Source organism: Mobula birostris, chromosome 2 (genome assembly GCF_030028105.1).
Source record: "Mobula birostris isolate sMobBir1 chromosome 2, sMobBir1.hap1, whole genome shotgun sequence".
In the NCBI taxonomy this organism is placed as follows: Eukaryota; Metazoa; Chordata; class Chondrichthyes; order Myliobatiformes; family Myliobatidae; genus Mobula; species Mobula birostris.
This window is the reverse complement of record NC_092371.1, coordinates 48,411,373-48,418,249: the sequence shown is the minus strand read 5'-3', so window position 1 is coordinate 48,418,249 and position 6,877 is coordinate 48,411,373.

Here is a 6,877-nt window from a genome sequence, read left to right as displayed (position 1 = left end):
TTTACCATCTGTGATAAAGTAGCCAGTGAGCTAGATCACATAGAAGCTAAAGGAATTCTTTCCAAGGTTGAGTGGAGCTCATACATAATGCTAGTTGTCCCAGTATCCAAGAAGTATGGGCCTGCCAAGATCTGCGATGATTTTAAGATCAACATTAACCCAGTACTGAAAGTAGATCAATACCCTCTTCCCAGAATGGAGGATAGGTTTGCAAACCTTCCTGGAGGAAAACGCTTCAGCAAAGTGGACTTAACTGAGGTCTACCTACAGGAGATGTAAGGTTAGTCCAAAGTGTATCTCACCATAAACACTCAAAAAGGGCGTTATCGCTATAATAGGTGTATTTTTGGAATAGTATCTGCACCTGCACTCTGACAGAAAGCTCTGGAACAGGTGCTGCAAGGCCGTCCAGGTACTCAGCGTTACCTGGATGACATCATTGTTACCATGAAGGATTACAAGGAGTATCTCCAAAATCTCAAGACAGTTCAAAAGATGATAAAATTATGGGATCACAGCATGACGCAACAAGGGGGAATTATTTAATCAAACATCGCTTACTGTGGTCTCTCATCAATGCACAAAGATTTACACAAGTGTGCTGAGAAAATTCAAGCAGTGGTTGATGCCCATGGCCAAGGGACATGTCACAGTTGTGGTCTTTTTTAGGATGTGTCAGTTACTATAACAGGCTCCTGCCAAACTTGGCTACTGTGCTCCATCCCTACAGATCGGGAAGAAATGACAATGGACAAAGCACTGTGAGGTGGCTTTCCAAAAGACAAATGAAATGGTGATGTCAGACACTATACTCACATATTATCAACCACGTCAGTGAAACTGCCTGTGATGTCTTGCTTGATGGTATAGGTGCAGTCACGTCACACGTTATGAATGATGGAAGTGAATGACACATAGCCTTTGCATCACGTTCCCTTACTGCTGCAGAGAAAAACTGCGCGTGGATTGACACAGAGGCTTTGAGTCTGGTTTAAAGTGTAAAACGTTTCAACAAGTATTTGTATAGGAGAGAATTTACCCGCGTTATTGGCCATCAACCACTAGTGTCTATTTTCAATCCACAGAATGGGTTGCCACTAACAGCAGCAGCACAAGTGCAGAGATGGGCTTTGTTTCTTGGTGGACACAACTACAAGATTGAATTCCAGAAGACAACTAATCATGGAAATGCTGATGGATTGTCCCAATTACCCTTGGAAAAGGAAATACCTGAAAATTTTACAAAAGAGGACACTCCTCTGGTGTATTCTCCCTAATGAAAATCAAATGTCTCCCTATTATGCTAGAAATGATCCAAAGGGAAAACAGAAAAAATAACACATACTGTATCAGGTCTACAGAGCCACTCAAAATGGCTGGAATGTGCAGCAGAAATACCATTTCTCCCATTTTTACCAGCATTAGGTTGAAGTTGCCCTTGACAAGGGTTGCCTTGTGCAGGGATTGTTCTACGATCTAAGCTGAGAGCTAAAGTTTTAGAGGAGCTTCATGTTGGTCATCTGGGAATGGTCAAAACGAAAGTGTTGGCTTCAAGCTTTGTCTGGTGGCCTGGAACAGATCAGCAGATGAAGTAGCTTACCATGCACTGCTCAGGATGCCAACACATCAAGAAGATGCTAGGAGCAGTGCATCTCCATCTTTGGGAATGGCCTGCAATGCTCTGGCAGAGGATTCATGCTAGATTATTCATGGGCACAATTTTCTTGGTAATAGTGGTTGCAGCTACAAAGTGGCCAGAAGTGTTCCCAATAGCCTCCACTACAGCCTAGCAGGCTGTTGATATGTTGAGAAGCGTCGTCACTGGGACTGGTGTTCAAGAACACTTAGTCAGTGACAACAGACCACAGTCTGTTATTTTCAGTCCTTCCTGAGAATGAATGGAATAAGACATATTACATCTTCACTGTACCACACAGCTACAAATGGCTTGATGGAAAGGTTTGTCCAGAATCTAAAGAACACGCTTCAAGCAATGTCAGCAGAACACACTATACTAATGCCAAATCAGGAGCTCGCTAATTTCCTCCTTGCATATCACAATGCAACACACTCCACAACCAACAACTCACCTACAATGCTGTTCCTGGTTTGTCCCTTGCACTCACACTTGGATCTCCTCAAACCCAATCTCAGAAGGGGTATGCATGACAGAGTTGAGACAAATTGAGGGCTCCTCAATCATGAAGATTCAATGTTTCGCTCCTGGACAAGCATTCCTGGTGAGGGACTACAAAGGTGATCAAAAGAGGATACTTGAAAAGATTAACAACAGAACTGGACCACTCTCCTACACATTGGAGATTGCATTTGATGTCATCTGGAGACAGTACATCGTTCAGTTGAAAAGAGCAGAGACAATTGTAGAGAAGAAAGATGGCCAGAGCTATCAGCACTTCTTCCTCTAGTCCCAGAGTCAACTCCTACAACCACCATAGAGGCCCTAAATCCTGGGGTTGATTCACAGCCACAAGTCTCAACTACCAAGCAGAGTGACCCCCATTGTCAGGAAGGATATTATCCCACAAGAGTAAGAAATCCTCCACACCAATTACATCTTTAGGCCTGTATGAGACAACTTAAAATTTAGTATATATATTTTCTTAGATGACTAGAGAGCAATATGTTACATATTTGAGTTGAGATGCATTCTATATTGAGTTGGATTTATAGCTGAGCAGGGAGGAGTATTGTGTAGTCAATATTTCAGTAATATTTGAGTAACATTGTAAATACTGTACATTGGTTGATTAAGCATTCTTTATTTTTTACATAATTCATACAGGTTAAATGTAAAAGTATGTGAATGACATTCATTACACCACCACAGCATACGTGCAGGCCTCACTAGAAGTAAAACTAGGAGTGTATAGGTTTATCCCCAGCTCTGTGTTTTTATTTTGATTAGTTTTAGGTTTTGGAGTTACAAAACACTACAATACTCACTGGTTAAGTGATGGGTCTACTCTCCCTACAAAGAAGGAGATACTTTCAGCTAACAAGGTAGTTTAATCACAGCTTATTTTATTTTCAGTGATACATGATGTTTAAATGAAACAAATAGTTCTTAACACACATTTTAACACTCATAGAGGATTTCTAATCTATAAAAATTTCAAATTACGAAAGAAATACAAACCAAACAACAGGAATTCTGCAGGTGCTGGAAATTCAAGCAACACACATCAAAGTTGCTGGTGAACGCAGCAGGCCAGGCAGCATCTGTAGGAAGAGGTGCAGTCGACGTTTCAGGCCGAGACCCTTCGTCAGGACTAACTGAAGGAAGATAAATACAAACCACAAAGCATTTCCAACACAGGTACAATTCTTATGAAGTGGTAAAAGGACCAACGTGCTGCAAAAGCTGAAGACTGAGGAATGAATTCTAGTTTTTCTTTCTGTAACCCCAATTTTCTGTCATCCTCTTTGACATTCCTAACAATCCCCTATACTTCTGATATTTATGCTATTTTCTATAGAAGACACCATCCACATGTGACGTTTTCCAGTCCTTTGCTGGGACAAATTAACTCACACAGATGGCCTTAAAAGCTTTGGCAACAGAAATCGCAAATATCCACAATTAGTGCTGTGAGGGCTGACCCTATGAGTACATGGATATCCCAATTTGTAACCATGTTTGAGGACCTGTGTGACATATCCCCATTGTCTTGCATTTTGCTAATGGACACAAGTCTCCTGATCACTTTGCAAAGCTGTGCCTCTAACTTCAAACTGATTGCTGCTTACAATTTACATTAAGAACTGGAGACTGGTTCTCATTTACAACTAAAGACAGAGCAAAGAATATTTGTTAAAAATTTAGCCTTATCACCAATAACCCTTTGGAAAGGTCATGCCACCAAGCTATAAAGCTGAGTTCAGCAATAAACCTTTCGGGCCCTGAAAATCCATCACATGAAATTTCCTAGATTCTGGGAAGGTTCCAGTTTAAAAACAGCCACCATATTGACCCTACTCGAGAAAGGAGTGAAACAGCAAGCAGGAAAACATACACCAATTAACTTGTCATATCTGATTTGAAAACTACTAGAATCCACTATTAAGTAGATAGCAGTAGCACATTTAAAATTTTGCAATGTAATCATAAAGAATCAATATGGTTTTCCAAAAGGGAAATTTTGTTTGACAAATTTATAATGAAGAAGTAATGAGGAGGAAGGATAAAGAGGAACTTCCAGACCTCGGGCTTATGGATTTCCGGAAGGCATTTAATACGTTGAAAGGTTACTACACCTTGAGAGTTCATGTTACAGTGGTTAATATGTACCATGAAAGAAGTCTCAAATGCTTACAATCTATATTAATGGCTCAGATGAAGGGACTAAGTATATGGAAGCCAAATTTTCTGATGATACAAAGACTAAGTGAGGAAGATGAATAGTCTGCAAGGACAAGTTGTGTGAATGGCAAATATTTGTCATTAGGGTTATGATGGGGTGAAACAAGCGGGTGTTCAGTGCCGTCTAGCAGCCTCTCACTAACTGCTACTGGAAGAAGGTGCCTGCGTGTGACAGTCTTTCTGTCGCTCTTCCACTTGCTGATCCTGGAGGAAGGTCCCTGCGTTCACATGGTCTCTCTGTTCTGCAATGCTCTCAGAAGATAGTGCCGGAGACCTGGCTCTTGAGCAAGGTTTAATTGACGCGGTTTGTGGATGGGACTCTAGTTCACACTATGATGTGTTTCTGGTTTCTGGTCGCTCCTTTCCTTTAATTTTGTTGCTATTTTGGGCGATTTTGATTGGGATGGCCTGCAGATAATGAACAACTCAGCATGAGATTGAACAAGAACTGAGCAGAACTGAATATACCTGGACTCTTTCAATGTTGTGTTTTATATTCTGTTGTGGTTTTCTGCTGTTTGCATAATTCGTTTTATTTTGCTTGTTGGGTGTGGGGGAGTTGATGTTGTTTCTTTGAACGGTTTCCATGGTTTTCTTTGATTCATGGCTATCTGTGAGAAGACAAATCTCAGGGTTGTATACCGCAAACATACTTTGATAATAAATGCACTTTGACTTTGAGATATGAAGTTATCCATTTTGGTGGGAAAAGTAGAATAGTAAAATATTGTTTAAACGGAGAGAGACAACCGAGGGATTTGTATATCCGTATTTAGAACATAGAAATCTACAGCATGTTACAGGCCCTTCAGCCCACAACATTGTGCCGACCATGTAACCTACTTTAGAAACTGCCTAGAATTTCCCTAGTGCATGGCCCTCTATTTTTCTAAGCTTCATGTATTTATCTAAGAGGCTCTTAAAAGACCCTATTGTATCCGCTCCAACACCACCACCGGCAGTGCATTCCATGCACCCACCACTCTCTGTGTGAAAAACTTAACCCTGACATCCCCTTGGACTATTTCCAAGCACCTTAAAACTATGTCCCCTCACGTTAGCCATCTCAGCCCTGGGAAAAAGCCTCCGGCTATCCACACGATCAATGCCACTCGACGTCTTATACACCTCTATCAGGTCACCTCTCATCCTCCGTCACTCCAAGGAGAAAATGCCAAGTTCACTCAACCTATTCTCATAAGGTACGCCCTCCAATCCAGGCAAGATCCATGTAAATCTCCTCTGCACTCTCTCTGCAGTATCCACATCCTTCCTGTAGTGAGGTGACCAGAACTGAACACAGTACTCCAAGTGAGGTCTGACCAAAGCCTTATATAGCTTTAACATTACCTCACAGCTCTTGAACTCAGTCCCATGGTTGATGAATACCAACACACCATATGCCTTCTTAACAGCACTCTCAACCTGTGCAGCAGCTTTGAATGTCCTATGGACGTGGGCCCCAAGATCTCTCAGATCCTCCACACTACTAAGAGTCTTACCATTAATGCCATATTCTGTCTTCAAATTTGACTGACCAAAATGAACCATTTCACACTTATCTGGGTTGAAGTCCATCTGCCACTTCTCAGCCCAGTTCTGCATCCTATCGATGTTCCACTATAACCTCTGACAACCCTCCAGACTATCTACAACACCCCCAACCTTTGTATCATCAGCAAACTTACTAACCCACCCTTCTACTTCTCCACCCAGGTCATTTATAGAACTCACAAAGAGAGGGGTCCCAGAACAGATTCCTGCAGAACACCACTGGTCACCAACCTCCACGCTGAATACGAACCATTTACAACCACTCTTTGCCTTCTGTGGGCAAGCCAATTCTGGATCCACAAAGCAAGGTCTCCTTGGATTCCATGCCTCATTACTTTCTGAAGGAGCCTTGCATCGGGAGGCTTATCAAATGTCTTACTGAAATCCATATACACTACATCCACTGCTCTACTGTCATCAATATGTTTTAAGTTCTCAAAGAATTCAATCAGGCTCGTAAGGCACAACCTGCCCTTGACAAAGCCATGCTGACTATCCCTAACCAGATTATGTTTCTCCAAATGCTCATAAATTCTGCCTCTCAGGATCTTCAACAACTTGCCCATCACTGAAGTCAGACTCACTGGTCTGTAATTTCCCAGGTTATCTCTACTCCCTTTCTTGAACAACCTTTAACATGTGCAACCCTCCAATACTTCTCCCGTCCCTATTGATGACGCAAAGATCATCGCAAGAGGCTCAGCAATCTCCTTCCTCGCTTCCCACAGTAGCCTGGGGTATATCTCATCTGGTCCCGGTGACTTATCTGACAATGGATTTCAAAAGCTGCAGCACTTCCTCTTTCTTAATGTCTATATGCTCAAGCATTTCAGTCCGCTGTAAGTCATCCCCACAACTACCAAAGTCTTTTTCCCTGGTGAATACTGAAGCAAAATATTCATTAAGTACCTCCACTACCTCCTCCAACTTCATGGATACATT